The sequence below is a fragment of the Rana temporaria genome, chromosome 8, assembly GCF_905171775.1.
Source record: "Rana temporaria chromosome 8, aRanTem1.1, whole genome shotgun sequence".
In the NCBI taxonomy this organism is placed as follows: Eukaryota; Metazoa; Chordata; class Amphibia; order Anura; family Ranidae; genus Rana; species Rana temporaria.
The window spans coordinates 135,496,909-135,517,156 of NC_053496.1; positions in this window are offsets into that span (position 1 = coordinate 135,496,909).

Consider the following 20,248-nt stretch of genomic DNA (forward strand, 5'->3'; position numbering starts at 1 on the left):
CCAAAATTAGCAATTGAAAACACACATTTAAACAATGTGCCAAAATGTGTGTAAAAAAATTGAGTTAAAAAAGCGCTTATTATTTTCATGTAATAACACAGCTTTTGGTTTCACTTTAAAAACTCAGCTGCTCTGTAATCACACAGGTGTATGAGGAGATCACAGGCAGCCCCTCCCCCTTCTCCTCAGATCTCAGGTGTTCTCAGAGGAAAAACTCCTCCTCTCATCTCCTTCTGAGAACAAATGTTCCCCACTTCATAAACAGGGTGCCAGAGGAGAAGATTTTTCTCTGAGAACTGAAATGAGATAAATTATCACCGTTTGATAAACGTACACCTGTGAAGAATATTCTTTTGGACAGTTAACACCAGTATTTTTGTGTTGTAGTTTTTATTATGTTTTAATGTTATTATTACATTTATGATTTTATAATGTATCTTTTGGATACTTGAAAAGTCCATCTTTCCATTCCCATACAATATACTGTACTGTATGAAATCTCCCAAAGTAAAGTGAAAACATGTAAAAAAAATATGTTTTGTTTTTTTTCAGTGCTGCAAATTATACATGCTAACATAGCTTTCTGGAAAGTTCAATAGTGGCAGATTATAATATACCTGCAGCAAAAATAATATAACTGAGGTTAGGAATTAATTCACCTTCCAAAATGCAGATTTAAGGGACCTTTTATGGGCTAAGTAACTTTGCCAGCTTTAGTTTTAGATATGTTTTAAGTATTGTCTTCAGTTTAACTTAACATTTGCTCACTTGGCAAGGCACACTACTAATTTCCAGACAGTGACCTGAAGGATACAGTCGTCTATAGCAGGGGCATGAATCTCATGTTTATGCTGTGTCTCAGATTGTCCACATCACAGTCCCCCTCACAACACAGTTACACCTTCACATCACATTTGTCCCTTTACATTAAAGTAGAGGTTCACTGGGAAATACCACTTTTTACCCTTAGATTGATGCTCATTTTGTCAAGGGGCATCGGCTAGTTGTTTTAAAATTGAAGCTGTACTTACCATTGTAGAGAGCGATCTTCTCCGCCGGGTATGGGCTGCGGGACTGGGCGTTCCTATTTTGATTGACAGTCTTCCTACAGGCTTCCGACGGTCGCATCCATCGCGTCACGATTTTCCGAAAGTAGCCGAACGTCGGTGCGCAGGCGCAGTATAGAGCCGCACCATACTCGTGACGCGATGGATGCGACCGTCGGAAGTCTGTCGGAAAACTGTCAATCAAAATAGGAACGCCCACTCCCGAAGACCATACCCAGAAGCGGCGGAGAAGCCGATTCCCCTAGACAAAATGAGCCTCAATCTAAGGGTAAAACATTTTTTATGGGTGAACTCCCGCTTTAATGGGCCAGATTCAAGAAGCACTTGCGCCCGCGCAACCATAGGTTGCGCGGCGCAAGGGCTTACTTGCTCCGGTGTAACGAGTGCTCCTGATTCAGGAACCTCGTTACACCGACTGCAGCCTAGGATGTGACAGACATAAGCCTCCTTATGCCTTCACATCCAACATTACAACCCCTTTACATCTACATTTACATTTTTTTTTGGCAGCAGCCCAGAGGACACGGGAGGCTGTATTCTCGTACTATCCAGCAGTGAGGGGGCAGGGCTGGAAGCTCCACTGACACTTTGACCCTGCCCCATGTAACCTGTATGCTCAGAACAGAGTAGCTCTAGTTAGAGCAGTGATCGGAGTGGGCGTGTCATTGGAGCTCCCAACCCCCGCCCCCTCTATACTGACTGGGGAATACAGAGGTTCGGGGGCAGGGGCCGGGAGCTCCACTGACGCTCTGACCCCGCCCCATGTAACCTGTATGCTCTGAACAGAGTGGCTGTAGTTAGAGCAGTGATCGGAGTGGGCGTGTCAGTGGAGCTCCCAACCCCCACCCCCTCTATACTGACTGGGGAATACAGAGGTCCAGGGGCAGGGGCCGGGAGCTCCACTGACGCGCACACTACGATCACTGGCCCAGATTCAAGAAGCACTTGCGCCCGCGCAACCATAGGTTACGCAGCGCAAGTGCTTACTTGCTCCAGTGTAACGAGTGCTCCTGATTCAGGAACCTCGTTACACCAACTGCAGGCTAAAATCTGCGCGGCATAAGGCTCTTATGCCTCGCAGATTTTAGGCTGCATTCTTGCGGGGGCTGCTAGGGGGCGCTCCCATTGTGTATCAGCGTGTAGTATGCAAATTGCATACTACCACTGATTCACAAGCTTGCGCGGGCCCCGCGCAAGCCAGGTATGGAGTTTCCGTATGGCTACTTTTAGCGCAAGGCTGCCCCTTTTAATAGTAGGGGCAGCCAATGCTAAACTATAGCCGGCCTTCCCGCGCCGTGAAATTTGAATTTCACGGCGTTTGCGTAAGTGAAACATGAATGGCGCTGGACGCCATTCACGTTCACTTAGAAGCAAATGACGTCCTTGCGACGTCATTTGCCGCAATGCACGTCGGGAAAGTTTCCCGACGGAGCATGCGCTGTACGCTCGGCGCGGGAGCGCGCCTAATTTAAATGATTTAACTTGCGCGCGCTTACGCCGGGCAAATTTGCCGGCGCGCCCTCGCAATTCACGGAGCTACTGCTCCGTGAATCGAGGGCAGCGCAAAATATTTGCGGGGACGCAGGGCAAAATCGTTGCCCTGCTCCCCCGCAAATATCGCGCAATTCTACTTGAATCTGGGCCACTGGCTCTCACTACAGCTGCTCTGTTCCGAGTGGAGCTCCCGGCCCCGCCACCTCTATACTGGCTAGCCAATGAATACAGCCTCCTGTGCACTCTGCAAAGCTGTCATCAGGGCTCCAATTCATGGTAATATCATGCAGTATGACCACAGTCTCTGGTAATCTCATGCAGTATGACCACAGTCTCTGGTAATCTCATGCAGTATGACCGCAGTCTCTGGTAATCTCGTGCAGTATGTCCGCAGTCTCTGGTAATCTCCTGCAGTATGTCTGCAGTCTCCTGTACTCTCGTGCAGTATGTCCGCAGTCTCTGGTACTCTTGTGCAGTATGTCCGCAGTCTCTGGTACTCTTGTGCAGTATGTCCACAGTCTCTGGTAATCTCATGCAGTATGACCGCAGTCTCTGGTAATCTCATGCAGTATGACCGCAGTCTCTGGTTGTCTCATGCAGTATGTCCGCAGTCTTTGGTTGTCTCATGCAGTATGTCATCAGTCTCTGGTTGTCTCATGCAAAATGTCCGCAGTCTCTGGTTGTCTCATGCAGTATGTCCGCAGTCTCTGGTTGTCTCATGCAGTATGTCTGCAGTCTCTGGTTGTCTCATGCAGTATGTCCGCAGTCTCTGGTTGTCTCGTGCAGTATGTCTGCAGTCTCTGGTAATCTCGTGCAGTATATCCACAGTCTGGTAATCTTGTGCAGTAGGTCCGCAGTCTGGTAATCTTGTGCAGTATGTCCGCAGTCTGGTAATCTCGTGCAGTAAGTCCGCAGTCTCTGGTTGTCTCATGCAGTATGTCCGCAGTCTCTGGTTGTCTCATGCAGTATGTCCGCAGTCTCTGGTAATCTCGTGCAGTATGGCCGCAGTCTCTGGTAATCTCGTGCAGTATATCCGCAGTCTGGTAATCTTGTGCAGTAGGTCCGCAGTCTCTGGTTGTCTCATGCAGTATGTCTGCAGTCTCTGGTAATCTTGTGCAGTATGTCCGCAGTCTCTGGTAATCTCGTGCAGTATATCCGCAGTCTGGTAATCTCGTGCAGTAGGTCCGCAGTCTGGTAATCTCGTGCAGTATGTCCGCAGTCTCTGGTTGTCTCATGCAGTATGTTCACAGTCTCTGGTTGTCTTATGCAGTATGTCCGCAGTCTCTGGTTGTCTCATGCAGTATGTCCGCAGTCTCTGGTTGTCTCATGCAGTATGTCCGCAATCTCTGGTACTCTCGTGCAGTTTGGCCGCAGTCTCTGGTACTCTTGTGCAGTATGTCCGCAGTCTCTGGTAATCTCATGCAGTATGTCCGCAGTCTCTGGTAATCTCGTGCAGTATGTCCGCAGTCTGGTAATCTCGTGCAGTATGTCCGCAGTCTCTGGTTGTCTCATGCAGTATGTTCGCAGTCTCTGGTTGTCTTATGCAGTATGTCCGCAGTCTCTGGTTGTCTCATGTAGTATGTCTGCAGTCTCTGGTAATCTCGTGCAGTATGTCCGCAGTCTGGTAATCTCGTGCAGTAGGTCCGCAGTCTGGTAATCTCATGCAGTATGTCCGCAGTCTGGTAATCTCATGCAGTCTCTGGTTGTCTCATGCAGTATGTCCGCAGTCTCTGGTTGTCTCATGCAGTATGTCCGCAGTCTCTGGTTGTCTCATGCAATATGTCCGCAGTCTCTGGTAATCTCATGCAGTATGTCTGCAGTCTCTGGTACTCTCGTGCAGTATGGCTGCAGTCTCTGGTACTCTCATGCAGTATGTCCGCAGTCTCTGACAATCTCGTGCAGTATGTCCGCCGTCTGGTAATCTCGTGCAGTAGGTCCAAAGTCTGGTAATCTCCTGCAGTATGTCCGCAGTCTCTGACAATCTCGTGCAGTATGTCCGCCGTCTGGTAATCTCGTGCAGTAGGTCCAAAGTCTGGTAATCTCGTGCAGTATGTCCGCAGTCTGGTAATCAATAAATTGATTTCAATGATGGGGGGGGTGGAGCAGCGGTGTATACAACGCTCTTGCATTGCCCCAAAAGATGCTGCTTGCAGGACTTTTTCTAACGTCCTGCAAGTGCACCTCCCCAGTGTGAAAGGGGTCTTAAACTCTGGACTCTGGGTAATGTTGCTGGTCAGGCTGAGGGAGGGGTCTAAATTTCTGATGGCTGCCCTGCACACGGACACATCATTCAGCTTGTAGTTACCAATGTGAGTGCTTTGGCAAAATCTCTTGCAGTTCATTGGTCTTCCTGCTCTCAACTAAATGCCTGCCTGTTTTAGAGGCATGGGCAGACAGCTATCATGAGAGTCTGCAGGAGCCTGACATTGCACCTTAATCTGCTGATCGCAGGTGCAATGCTCTTCAGGCTCCTTAGACAAAAAATACATGCACATCCTATAGTTTTATTGGACTTGTAGTTTTGCCGCTATCCCTGTGCAATGCAGCAATTCTAATCCTGAACTACACTAAGTATCTCTTGCGGCAGTCCTGTGGTTTTTTTTGTCTTGAATAGACACTGATTCATGCCTAATAAAGTGGGTGTGGCGGTGAAGTTTGGCATCTTTTTCCTGGTCACTGGAGACTACAGTGAGATGCACAGCATAAACAGAATATGCAATGGGGGTTATTTACGAAAGGCAAATCCACTTTGCAAAGTGCACTTGGAAGTGCAGTCACTGTAAATCTGAGGGGTAGATCTGAAACGAGGGGAAGCTCTGCTGATTTTATCATCCAATAATGTGCAAGCTAAAATGCTGTTTTTTATTTCCCTTGCATGTCCCCCTCGGATTTGCCTTTCGTAAATAACCTCCATTGTTATCTCAATTCTTGAATCCGAATTGAAAATATATATATTGGAGTCAACTTTTCATGTAGTGATATCAAAGAAACACATGGTGGCAGTGTTTCTCCATACATAAAGTTACCAACGTTTTTTTAGTACTGTAAATTGGCCTTGCTGAGAAACTGCGCAATGTACAATGCTTGCTCAATATAACATTTTTAGTAACGCACTAGAAATTTTACTACAAAAAAAAATACTTTTATTCAGACTTTTAATAGATAAATACATTTATTTACTAAATAATCACACTTCCAAAAATGTAAAGTTGTCATGCTAATAGGTGCAATTAGCTAACTGAATGAAATGTCATTAATGGCTAAAGCACTGTATTAAACAATTCCCATTTTTTAATTAAAAAAAAAATACTATTTTAATTTCTCATTCTTTGTGGCATATCAGTACTTCTGATTGCATGCAGCCCCTTTGTAGCTACTTCCTGCCTCCTGCAACCATTGCATGTCATTTCTCAGAGTTTACTGATGGCGATAACAGTGGAATATACCTGTGTAACGTGAGTTGGCATGGCTGCTTGAAGTCTATATTGGAAGAGCATGTGGCAAGTTGACAACATAGAAGAACAATTGTATCAAAGAGCACTGTCACCCTTTACAGGAAGTCCCTGCATGAGGACCTTCATGGAAAGATCACCTGGTGTGGTGTTATCTTAGTGTAAGCCACAAATGTAAAAATATTGAAAATTATTATTTAAATTATAATTTAATAATGTATTATTAAAAAATGTATAATAATAATAATAATAATAATAATAATAATAATAAGTAATAATATGTTAAGCTTTTTATTATATTTTAGTCATCAGGTATTGGTTACTATGCACAGCTGCAGATTCTGTACGCAAAAGTTTTAGTAATTCTCCCCAATTATTCTTTCCAATATTTATTTATTTTCATTGTTCATTTTACATTGTAGCAATGTAATGTTCAAAAGGTTACTTTTGTCAATTATTAAAAGTATTGCAATTATTTACAAGCATATAATATGTTTTCAAGATTAGGTTTATATACACTTTAGAACTGTACAGTTACCCAAGGTTTTTTTTTTTGTGTTTTAGTTATTGTTTCTTTAAAGTGATATTAAAGACAACATTAAAAAAAATAGATATAGGATGCAGTCTGTTACTAGCATTAAAGCGGATCTTCACCCTCTTAGCCAATGTTCATATCGGGCCGTTTTGACATGCAAATCGCATGTCAAATCGCCGGCTATTGGCACCGGTCCCAGTAGGTGAAACGCTGACTTTGCATCATCACACCGATTGCCAGTTCCGGTACTACTTTTGGTGACTTTGGGGGCGATTTGAATAGACAGTGATATCTGTGCTTAAACCCACACAGATGTCTGTCAAATCACCCCCGAGGTTGGACTGCATTGCCGGTTTGAAATCGTAATTTCAAACTCGCCTTCAATGTGAACCTGGGCTGAAAGTGGTAGTAAACTTTCATAAAATTGGGCGCCCGAGCGGTTTAAGTCATAATGTGCTAGTATGCACCATGGGCTCTGTCCATTTGAATGGCTGGGCCACAATGACGTCACTTACTCTACAGTATCTCACAAAAGTGAGTGCACCCCTCACATTTTTGTAAATATTTTATTACATCTTTTCATGTGACAGCACTGAAGAAATGACACTTTGCTGCAATGTAAAGTAGTGGGCGTACAGCTTGTATAACAGTGTACATTTTCTGTCCCCTCAAAATAACTCAATACACAGCCAATAATGTCTAAACCGTCAGCAGAAAAAGTGAGTATACCCCAAAATGAAACTGTCCTAATTGGGCCCAATTAGCCATGTCCCCTTTCCGGTGTCATGTGATTCATTGGTGTTACAAGGTCTCAGGTGTGAATGGGGAGCAGGTGTGTTAAATTTGGAATTATCGCTCTCACTCTCTCATACTGGTCACTGGCAGTTAAAAATGGCAAAGAACTTTCTGAGGATCTGAAAAAAAGAATTGTTGCTCTACATAAAGATGGCCTAGGCTATAAGAAGTTTGCCGAGACCCTGAAACTGAGCTGCAGCACGGTGGCCAAGACCATACAACGGTTTAACAGGACAGGTTCCCCTCAGAATAGGCCTCACCATGGTCGACCAAAGAAGTTGAATGCTCAGCTTCATATCCAGAGGTTGTCATTGGGAAATAGATGTAAGAATGCGTGTGCCTCGCGAGTGTGGCCGCGGGTCCCAGGAACTCGATGTTCCCGGGAGGCCCGCGATTGCGATCAGCAAGGGCAGAACAGGGGAATGCCTTTGTAAAGGCATTCCCTTATTCTGCCTAGTGACACTGTCACTGATGACCGTTCCCCCGTGATCGGGAACGGTCATCAGTGACGTGTCTTGTGTAGCCACGCCCCCTAACAGTAAGAATCACTCCCTAGGGAACACTTAACCCCTGCAGTGCCACCTAGTGGTTAACCCCTTCACTGCCAGTGTCATTTTTACAGTAATCAGTGCATTTTTCTAGCACTGATTAGTCCCAAAATGGTGTCAAAAGTGTCCGATGTGTCCGCCATAATGTCGCAGTCATGATAAAAAAAACGCTGATCGCCGCCATAACTAGTAAAAACAAAATTATTAATAAAAATGCCATAAAACAGTCCCCTATTTTGTAGAAGCTATAACTTTTGCGCAAATCAATCAATAAACGCTTATTGCGTTTTTTTTTACCAAATATATATAGAAGAATACGTATATTTATACAGTACAGACCAAAAGTTTGGACACACCTTCTCGTTCAAAGAGTTTTCTTTACTTTCATGACTATGGAAATTGTAGAGTCACACTGAAGGCATCAAAACTATCAATTAACACATGTGGAATTATACATAACAAAAAAGTGTGAAACAACTGAAAATATATTTCATATTCTAGGTTCTTCAAAGTAGCCACCTTTTGCTTTGATTACTGCTTGGCACACTCTTGGCATTCTCTTGATGAGCTTCAAGAGGTAGTCACCTGGCGCAGCACCCCATCACTCTCCTTCTTGGTCAAATAGCCCTTACACAGCCTGGAGGTGTGTTTGGGGTCATTGTCCTGTTGAAAAAATAAATGATGGTCCAACTAAACGCAAACCGGATGGAATAGCATGCTGCTGCAAGATGCTGTGGTAGCCATGCTGGTTCAGTATGCCTTCAATTTTGATTAAATCCCCAACAGTGTCACCAGCAAAGCACCCCCACACCATCACACCTCCTCCTCCATGCTTCACGGTGGGAACCAGGCATGTAGAGTCCATCCGTTCACCTTTTCTGCGTCGCACAAAGACACGGGGGTTGGAACCAAAGATCTCAAGTTTGGACTCATCAGACCAAAGCACAGATTTCCACTGGTCTAATGTCCATTCCTTGTGTTCTTTAGCCCAAACAAGTCTCTTCTGCTTGTTGCCTTTCTTTAGCAGTGGTTTCCTAGCAGATATTCTACCATGAAGGCCTGATTCACACAGTCTCCTCTTACCAGTTCTAGAGATGTGTCTGCTGCAAAAGGTGGCTACTTTGAAGAACCTAGAATATGAAATATATTTTCAGTTGTTTCACACTTATTTGTTATGTATAATTCCACATGTGTTAATTCATAGTTTTGATGCCTTCAGTGTGAATCTACAATTTTCATAGTCATGAAAATAAAGAAAACTCTTTGAATGAGAAGGTGTGTCCAAACTTTTGGTCTGTACTGTATGTATATATATATATATATATATATATATATATATATATATATATATATATATATATATATATATATATATATATTGGGGATATTTATTATAGCAAAAAGTAAAAAATATTGTATTTTTTTTCAAAATTGTCACACTTTTTTTGTTTATAGCACAAAAAATAAAAACCGCAGAGGTGATCAAATACCACCAAAAGAAAGCTCTATTTGTGGGGAAATAAAGAACGTCAATTTTGTTTGGGAGCCACATCGCACGGCCGCGCAATTGTCAGTTAAATCGACGCAGTCCCGAATAGCAAAAAGTGGCCCGGTCTTTGACCACCAAAATGGTCCGGGGCTGAAGCGGTTAAAAGAGTGTATTTAAATTTCCAAATGACCTCCTCTACAAAAACATACTGATGAACCTTCATTATCATTATCAGCTACTACAATGATGTAACATGTATACATACAGTTCTGCATGAATGAGTTGCACTTCCCTGCCTGATCCCAAGCATTTAGTAAATTATCACAAATACCGTAAACTGAAGCATGTATAGATGAAAATAAAGAATCATAAATGGCTCTTCAAATTCAACTGATATTGCAAGTATGTATTTGGTAAAATGCTTATTCACAGCATTCATTAACATTCTCCAGGTTAAAATAGAAAGGTAACTATATTTATATCGGTTTGTGCATTCATCTCCTTTCTCTAACATTTCATTTTATTTGCACGTGTATACTCTCATCCTCGAGTGCAAACAATCCTAAAAGCTTTGGAGAGTTCTCTGGTGCTGATAAAAAAAGACTATACTGAAAGCATTTAGTAAAGAGGTGCATTAAAATGAATCAAGATGTTTTCATTGCTTAAAATGTCCCACTTACAATGTCCCTCTTTTTCCTCAGACAATGAATACAAAGACTTCGTAGAGTGCTGGGTTTCATAAACTGCGAGCAGGAGGCAATTTTTACCAAATTAAAGTTCCTCTCTTAATACAGAACATGCCATCATTGTTAGGAAAATAAAACTCTAAAGAATTTAAGTCAATTTATCCCATCGAAATAGCAAAATTACAAACTGAAAATGTAGGTGTAATAGAACACGAACTGTCTTTAAAAAGCTTTAATAAAAAGCAGCTGAAAAGGAGCATTTGTTACCTGTATTTGGAAATGCTACTTAACACATAAAAAGTAAAGACATGGCAAGGCACGTAAATGTTCACAAAACAAAAAAAAACAAAAAAAAAATAGCGATACAACTTTATACCTATGAATATCATCCTAGAAACATAGAAAAGTGACGGCAGAAAAAAAGACCATCGGGTCTGCCCTTTTTTGTTTAAGCACTTGCCGCCCGCCCTATTGCAAAATTACGGCGGCAAAGTGGTTTCAATATGCTGACTGGACGTCATATGATGTCCTCTGGATATTGTGCCGCTGCGCGCCCCCGAGGGTGCGCATCGAGGCGATCATGGTTGCAGGGTGTCAGTCTGACACCCCACAACACTGATCTAGGTATAGAGTCTCCGACGGAGACTCTTTACCACGTGATCAGCCGTGTCCAATCACGGCTGATCACGATGTAAACAAGAAGAGCCGGTTATTGGCTTTTCCTCACTTGCGTTTGTCAGACGCTAGTAGAGGAGAGCCGATCGGCTGCTCCTCTAACAGGGGGGGTTTGTGCTGATCGATTATCAGCACAGCCCCCTGAGGATGCCTACACTAGACCACCAGGGATGCCACCAGAACACCAGGGATGCCCACCACCAGGTATGCCACCCTAGACCACCAGGGATGCCAATCAGTGCCCACAATGGATGCCAATCAGTGCCTACAATGGATGCCAATCAGTGCCCACAATGGGCATCACTGATTGGCAGGCATTGTTGTATAGCACTGATTGGCATCCATAAGTACAATATAATACAGTACATCCGTGCCACCTATCAGTGCCCATCCATGCCTATCTGTGCCACCTATCAGTGCCCATCCATGCCCCATATCTGTGCCCATCCGTGTCGCCTATGTCTGCCCATCCATGCCGCCTATCTGTGCCCATCCGTGCCGCCTATCTGTGCCCTTCTGTGCTGCCTATCTGTGCCCATCCGTGCCGCCTATCTGTGCCCATCCGTGCCGCCTATCAGTGCCCCATCAGTGCTGCATATTAGTGCCCATCAGTGCCCATCAATTCCACCTCATCAGTGCCACCTCATCGGTGCCCATCAGTGCCACCTCATCAGTGCATGTCAGTGCAGCCCCATCAGTGCCCATCAGTGAAGGAGAAAACGTACTTATTTACAAAGTTTTGTAACGGAAACAAAAGCAAAGCATTTGTTTTTCAAAATTGTCGGTCTTTTTAATTTTTTTTTGCAGAAAATAAAAATCCCAGAGGTGATCAAATACCACCAAAAGAAAGCTCTATTTGTGGGAACAAAATTATAAAATGTAAGTGGGTACAGTGTAGCATGACCGCGCAATTGTCATTCAAAGTGCAACAGCGCTGAAAGCTGAAAATTGGTCTGGGCAGGAAGGTGTATAAGTGCCCTGTATGGAAGTGGTTAATTTATACATGTGTTTTTTTTATTGTTTTTATTTATTTTTTATTATTTCTGTCCTGGGGTCTGTCTACTACACCAATTATAAGGGAAAATCCCTCTCTGGTTGGCATTTAAACCCAGAGGGTTTCAAGTATTTAATTTGTCTTTTGAATTACTGTTGGCCTTATGCTGTTTTTGGCATGTGTGGCAACTCCTTCTCCCCTCTTCCCTACTCTATCGTTCCTGTAGAGTGTGTACCCTGGTGTAGTTATTTCTCAGTCAATTGAATCCTTGAACCAGTCTATGTAATTGCAACAAGATTTAAGACCTTAGTGCACATGATGTGACAAACACTTCTATCTACTGCTTTATTTATTTTTTATTGGTTAATGGTTCTTACTCTGAATGGTCTAAGGTTATCAGTGGTGTACCCCAAGGTTCAGTGCTGGGACCCTTACTTTTTAATATCTTTATAAATGATATTGGGTCTGAGGTCAAAAGTAAAATTTCTGTCTTTGCAGATGACACCAAGCTATGCAGTGGAATAACGTCCTTACAGGATGTCTCCAATTTACAAGCCGACCTCAATGCTCTGTCTAATTGGACGACTAAGTGGCAGATGAGGTTTAATGTTAATAAATGTAAAGTTATGCACTTGGGCATACCTCCCAACCCGCACGGATTCTGCGGGACTTTCCCGCACAGACAGCATCTTCCTGCAGTCCCGCAAAAGGGTTAATTTTCCTTCACCATACATACTAGGGGGAGTACAACTGGGGGGGGGGATCCATAGTGGAGAAGGATCTGGGGGTTTTGGTAGATCATAAGCTCAATAATGGCAAAGCGAGCAAAGTCCTTTCTTGTATTAAGAGAGGTATGGACTCAAGAGAGAGAGATATAATGTAGCCCCTGTTCAAATCATTAGTAAGACCTCATCTGGAATATGCAGTTCAGTTTTGGGCCCCAGTTCTCAAAAAGGATATCGGAGAACTGGAGAAAGTGCAGAGAAAGGCAACCAAACTGATAAGAGGCATGGAGTAGCTGAATTTATTCACTCTTGAGAAGAGGAGAATAAGGGGGGAAATGATCAACATGTACAAATATATAAGAGGTCCATATAGTGAACTTGGTGTTGAGTTATTCACTTTACAGTCAACACTGAGGACAAAGGCACACTCTTTCTGTCTAGAGGAAAAGAGATTTCATCTCCAAATATGGAAAGGTTTCTTCACAGTAAGAGCTGTGAAAATGTGTAACAGACTGCCTCCAGAGGTGGTTCTGGTCAGCTCAGTAAAGTGGAAGTGGATGGGCACAGAAAGTAGAATTTATTCCCCTGCTATAGCAAATTGGATCATGCTCTGCTGGGGTTTTTTGCCTTCCTCTGGATCAACTGTGGGTTATAGAATTGGGTATTTGGATTGTACGATATTTTTTATTTTATTTATTTATTTTTTATGGTTGAACTGGATGGATTTGTGTCTTTTTTCAACCTGACTAATTATGTACTGTATTTATCTTGCTATAACGCGCCCCGGCGTATAGCGCGCACCCCCGAACTTGAAGGAAAATTCCTGGAAAAAAAAATACTTACAGTTTGGATGCCCCTAGTCGGTGTCTTGCCCGTCGTCCATCGCGTCCTGCCCATCGTCTATCGCATCCATCGGCCGCCTCGTCCGGTCTGGCGTCCTTCTGCGGCCATCGTGGTGTCCTCCCCGCTCGATCCCCGCTTCCCGCACTGTGTTTGAACCACTGCGCCGACATATACCGAGCGCAGTACACTCGGGTATAGTCGGGCAGGCTCGGCTTCTCTCGCGTAAGGGACGTACAGGACGCACAGGACGTGACCGCGAGAGGAGCCGAGCCTGCCCGACTATACCTGAGTGTACTGCGCTCGGTATATGTCGGCGCAGTGGTTAAAACACAGCGCGGGAAGCGGGTATCAGCGTATATCGCACACCCACGATTTTAGGGCAAAAAAGTGCGCAGTATACGCCGATAAATACGGTAACTATGTAACCTGCTGATGGGGGGGGGGGGGGGATAGGGGCATAAATGCTTCTTAATTACATTTCTGCCTCAGTTTAAATGCATGATCAAAACAAAACTCCTCAATTCCTTACTAAGACCCTCACTGGCAGACTGCAGACCTGGCTCAGAGACATTAGAACTGCACCATTTTCTTGCCTCTTTTACCCATTTTTTTCTAATTCAAAATGCATTTATGTTCCCTATTAACAATGTTTAGAAGTCATACTGAAGATTCCTCATGGCCTCAGGGTCCAGTGAGGTGACTAGTAGAAACCATTTCTTGATATCTCACTGCTACTGGATGATTATACATAAACTAATCAGTCATTAGTGTTTGTACTAGAAATATGAAAAACATATTCAAGTACTTCAAGGAAAACTTCCCAAAGATTCTGTGGGTGGTGCCTGGGGTAGGGGCATCATAGTAAATTACAAAATCCTTAATACAAAAGGCTTATTTACCTGCATTCTGCAGATTTATTTATTTAAATAATTGTTATATGCACCAATATAAACTTTAAGCCTCGTACACACGCTCAATAAGCTCAGTAAACCGAGCGTGTGTACGAGGCTTTCAGGTTTCTCGTCTGGAAATCTTCCCAGAATCTCGGCGAGAAAAATAGAGATCCTCCTCTCTTTTTATCTCGTTGAGATTCTTGTCAGCCTGTTTCCCGACGAGAAACCCGAGCGTCCGTATACTTACCTGTCGCTGTGGAAACCCACACATGCTCGAAATGACTTTGACGCATGCGCGGTAGCTTCCACGGCATAGGTAGGGTGAAGCAAGATGGCGGTGACAGCATCGAATGTGAGGAGCGCATGCTCGTCGTACGCGATGACGCCACTGCATTCTTGCCTTTCAAAAAAAACGCGTTTCTTTTGAAAGGAGTGTGTGTACACTCGAGCGGCAAGAGATTCTTGCCAAGAATCTCGTCAGGAAAAACAATGATTTTTTCCTGACGAGATTCTGGCCCGTGTGTACAAGGCTTATTTCTTGCAACTTCTAGACGAGGGGTGTCAAGCCACGGCATTAGCATTATGGTTGCCCTCAAAAGGCTGGTAGTATCGGTAAGTTCAGATTATTGACTACGAAGACCTTCTCCTAATGATTCCCTGTGCCGCATGGAGAATCATCAGGAGAAGGTCTTCATAGTATTCAATCAGAAGAAAACAATGGCTACTAATGTATCACGATATGATCCTTTTGTAATTTGAATGCCTATGCATCGTGTATGAGATCACAATTTTGAACCACGCCAGGATCGGCAGTACCTCTATGGACACACCTGGAAAAGTTTTTCCCTACAGCGCTTTTGGCTTTCACCATTAGTTTGGAAGCCATTGTTTCCTGGTAAGCTGCTTATACATTGGTGGTGGTTTCACAGAGGATTCAGGGAAGCTGGTTCTCCCTTGCATACTGCCATCTGGCTTATTCACCATCTCTGGATATTATTTTTTCTGAGACACTGGAACTTATTTTCACATTTAAGGAATCTTTCCTCGTCTTTTCTTTTTAGATATCTATAGACATTTTTTTTTTGATGAACTTGAATATTTATTTATTTGTTGTCACAGTTTATCAATTCATGAGCATATATTGAAAGTTAAAACTGGTGAACTTGCAGCTAGCTCAAAATAACTTATATAGCGCTACAAATGCGAACCGAATCGCCTCAAGGCGCTTGGTATCCATTTTCCTTCTATTTTGCCTTCAGAAAAGATGGGTCTTGAGTTTCTTTCTGAAGGCCTGGTGATTCTCTTCCCTTTCGTAAATGAGTTGGTAATGAGTTCCACAGTCAAGGTCCTTGGACTGCAAATCTTCGTTCTCCTTTGCTCTTGTAACGGGCCTTGGGGATTTGTAGTAGATTTTGGTTGGCTGATCGAAGAAGGCGATTGGGGTTGTGGTATTATTTTTCCCACATAGATATTGAGGGGCGATGCCTTGTACACACTTGTGCGTCAGGCAGAGGGCCTTGAATGTGATTCGGTCCTTGACGGGCAGCCAATGGAGGGACCTCAGGGTGGGGGAAACCGATTCCCAGGGTTTTTTGCCTGTTACCAGTTGCGCTGCCGTGTTCTGGACGACTTGCAGATGGCCAATCTGGTATTTTGGGAGACCTAGGTACAGGGAGTTAGCATAGTCGAGCTTGGAGTTTATTAGTGTACCTACTTCTACTGCGGTGTCTTTTTTCGGAATGAAGGGCACGAGTCTTCTTAGTAGACGCAGGAGATGGTGAGACCTGCTGATTACTGACCCAATTTGAGCATCCATTGTCATGTTGGAGTCAAAAATGACTCCTAGACTTTTGACTTTGGTGCTAGGGGTAATGGCACCAAATTTGCTATACTACCAATTTGCTGGTATTTTATGACATAGCCGTGCTGCTGACTGCAAATAATGTTTTCAAATAATGATTGTAAGAAAGATCTTGTAGCTATCTACCAGCCTAAAATGGCCCTAATTGTTAATAAAAAAATTTGCTGGATGCTATGACGAATTATTTTGCTTTCAGTGTCTGTAATGCATATAACAAAGTCTGTTTTTTGTCCTGTTGAGCAATTGATTAATTATGTCTTGAGATATAATGTGCCTTTTAAATATATATATACAGTATAGACATACTCACAGAAAAGTCATTGTAATGGCTCCCTGTATATCATTAATTAGGTTGATGTAATGTAACAGAACACAAATTAAACTCCTAATACAAAAGATGTTAATCAGTCTTTTTTTTATTTAACTAATGTTCTTTGGATGCCATAAATTTGTTCATATGTCTCAGACTATTTTTAATGCTCACATCCAAAAGTAAAAAAAACAGAGGAAGATTTTTCACTAATACCACAAAACATCTGTTCTTCAACCATTCCTCATATGGTTGCCAATCACCTTGCAATGAACAGTTTTTTACTTTATATCCATTACTCTGGCACTGATCAATAGTTTAGCAAAGCCTTTCTCAACCTTTTAAACATGGAAAAACTACTGAAATAACTTTCCAGTCTCAAGAACCCCTGCTAAGAATTATTATATTTACAATTCACTGATCATTGGCTTGAGGCTCAATGGGTAGAATTATCCTTTAATGTATGGTCAATGGAAAGACTCCCCCCTTATAGATGGCTAAAAGGATCATTGGTGGCAGTGATAGACTATCTGAGAGGCAGACATTACTTATTGATAAAGGAACCACTGGCAACCTCTGTTGGAACCCCTAGGGCTCCACAGAATCTTGGTTTAGCATATGAATAATTTGAATAAGAATAAAAATCTTTCATATAATACTGAGAAGTTTATGAATTTTGATACCAATATTTGTTTTTTTTGTAAAACGATCTTCCGTTAAAGAGATACATGAAATTATGTTGATGGCTCTGGCACTTAGGTACTCAGGGCCAGATTCTCGTACAATTGCGGCGGCGCAACGTAACCTGTTTACGTTACACCGCCGCAAGTTTTCAGTGTAAGTGCCTGATCCACAAAGCACTTACCTGTAAACTTGCGGCGGTGTATCGTAAACACGTCCGGCGCAAGCCCGCCCAATTGAAATGGGGCGTGTACCATTTAAATTAGGCGCGCTCCCGCGCCGGACGTACTGCGCATGCTCAGTTTAGAAATTTCCGCCGTGCTTTGCGCGATGTGACGTAATTTTTTAGAACAGCGACGTGCGTAGCGTCCATTCGTATTCCCAGACGTCTTACGCAAAAACAATAAAAAATTGAAATTCGAAGCGGGAATGACGGCCATACTTTAACATGGCAGTTTAGCGACGACGTAACGAACGCGAAATCCGTCGTGGATCGCCGTAAATGCTCATTAGCATACCCAACGCAGGAAAACGACGCAAACTCCACCCAGCGGCGGCCGAAGTATTGCATCCTAAGATCCGACGGTGTAAGTCAATTACACCTGTCGGATCTTAGGACTATCTATGCGTAACTGATTCTATGAATCAGCCGCATAGATACGACAAGAGATACGACGGTGTATCAGGAGATACGCCGTCGTATCTCTTCTGTGAATCTGGCCCTCAGTGTATGTATCGTATTTTTGGACCATTAAACGCACTTTTCCCCCCAAAAATATAGGGGAAAATGTCTATGCATCTTATAGTCCGAATGAACATATGGCACCGCCCCCCGCCGCCGTTGTCAACGCACAAAAAAAAGCCGCCTGAAAACCCCCCGACCTGAACTTCCAAGTCCCGGTTCCCGGGGCCTCCTCCCGCACAGTTGCCGCATCCGCCGATGCCCAGCTTTTTGGTCCAGCCACCGCTGCAGCCACGGAGGTGCCTGGTCAGTGACAAAGCCTTGTGAATAATACAGAACACTTCCCCACTATGCAGCTCGTCATGCCTCCCAGACTCTGGTAGGACACTATTGTGAGAGGAGAGTGGGGAGGAATTTATGGCAGCCAAGGAGTGAGTGGATGGAAGGCTGTGCTGTGTTTGGAGGACAGGTGACAGCCCGCTCTGCTGGGACTTGTAGTGCCTCTGTGGGGGGCTGATATATGGCAACCCGCTCTGCTGGGACTTGTAGTGCCTCTGTGGGGGGCTGATATATGGCAACCCAATCTGCTGGGACTTGTAGTACCTCTGTGGGGGGCTGAGATATGGCAACCCACTCTGCTGGAACTTGTAGTGCCCTATACCGTGGGGAAACTGAGGAATCCTCAGTCCCCCCCACAGAGGCAAAAAATGTAATTACATTTATATGTTAAAGTTTATTTAAACAAATGGATGACTGGGTTTATATCAGGGTTGCCACACAAAGTAAGTTTACTGACAGTTTGTAAAAATCTGTGACCAATACTCAAGTAATATAAAGTGCTAATATATATTGCAAATATTGATATATAAATCATATTTCAATGTGCAAAGGTGCAATCAAATAACACTTTAAAAAATAGTCCAATAGTAATAAAGTGCATCAAAAATTCACAATGATTGTAAGTCTCTTCAGATTATGTAAAAAAAAGTGCAAAAAAGTGATGTGCAAAAATATCAGAGGGGGAAAGGGAAGGAAAAAAAATTTGCAAATCAACAGGATGAGATATGATGATAGCCTGTAGAAAACCTTCCACAATCCACACCCGGTGTGTTCTCGCCTCTCACCTCATAGATATACCCCGATGGGTCTAGTAATGCATCAAAGATGTTGGATCCCGATGAGCAGTACTGTCTTCCTCTTCAATGGAAATATCCTGGCAGGACAAGGAACCACGGCAGCCTCCAAGCTCTACGACCAACTCTTCTGATATTGTTCCAATATTGTCTCCATATCAAAGTAATTATAAACAGGGAAGAAGAGCCTCCATAGTGTAGTATTTTTTTTTCAAATAAACCTATGATTTTTTTTAACAAACATACAACATAACAGTTAAAAAATGTCAAGAGCCAGCAGCAATGCGAAAAAACGTGTCAAACAGAAGAACTTCCGGTCACAGCCGTAACCGCAAGTGACGTCACCTGGCTCCCTCTGAAGCGTTGCGTCACACCACACGTGACTTTTTTTAACTATTAAATTGTTATTTTTTTATTAAATATATGATTTTTAAATACATTACTACACTATGGAGGCTCCTCTTCCCTGTTTATATTTCCTTGGATCTGTTGACAATATTGGAACAATATCAGAATTTTGGCACCTTTCAGGGGGGAAAAGATACCTGTCAAATGCATGTATCTGCTCCCAATTCCGGGCATAGATCACTGCACTTTGTGCAGCGAACTATGCAATGTCGGGCCCCTCCTTCTCCCCCCCCCAGTTGTCTTCTGGGAGACACACAGGACCCAGAAGACAGCAGGGACCATTCAAATCGTGCAGCGTGACCCGTGCATGTGCAGTAGGAAACAGGCTGTGAAGCCGCAAGGCTTCACTTCCTGTTTTCCTTAGTAAGGATGTCGGCGCCTGCACCCAGAGCCGAGGGATGGGTCGGCTTCGGGAGAGGGCATCGTGGGCTCCCTGGACAGGTAAATGTCCTTATATTAAAAGTCAGCAGCTGCAGTATTTGCAGCTACTGACTTAAAAAAAAATTCCCAGGCGGAACTCCGCTTTGGAATTCAAAGGGTTGTTAGCGATTTTTCAGTGTTGGGGTCAACCCTCTATTAATCTTTCTCTTTAAAGATATTGGTTGTTTTTTTGCTGTCTTCAATAAATATTCAGTGCTGTATCTCTATGCTTGACTCCAACAATAATATCAGAAACATTGTCCATTCTATGCAGTAAGTCTGACCTGCAGTGACGCAGACTTTGAGAATAAGCCGATCAATTATTTGATTTACTGAACCTTCTAAATTAATTTAGCAATATTTTACAAGCATAATTCAGCACTGCTTTAACAGTAATAAATGACATCTGGCTCCCCTGAGACACGAACAAGAGAAGCCACTCTAGCAATTTCCAGACATGACCTAGCCCAGTTCCATTTAAGAAAAAGGAAATTGCCATATCTCTGATTAAAGAGATATTTTTAATCAGATGAAGTGCTTTATAAAGTTACAGCCAA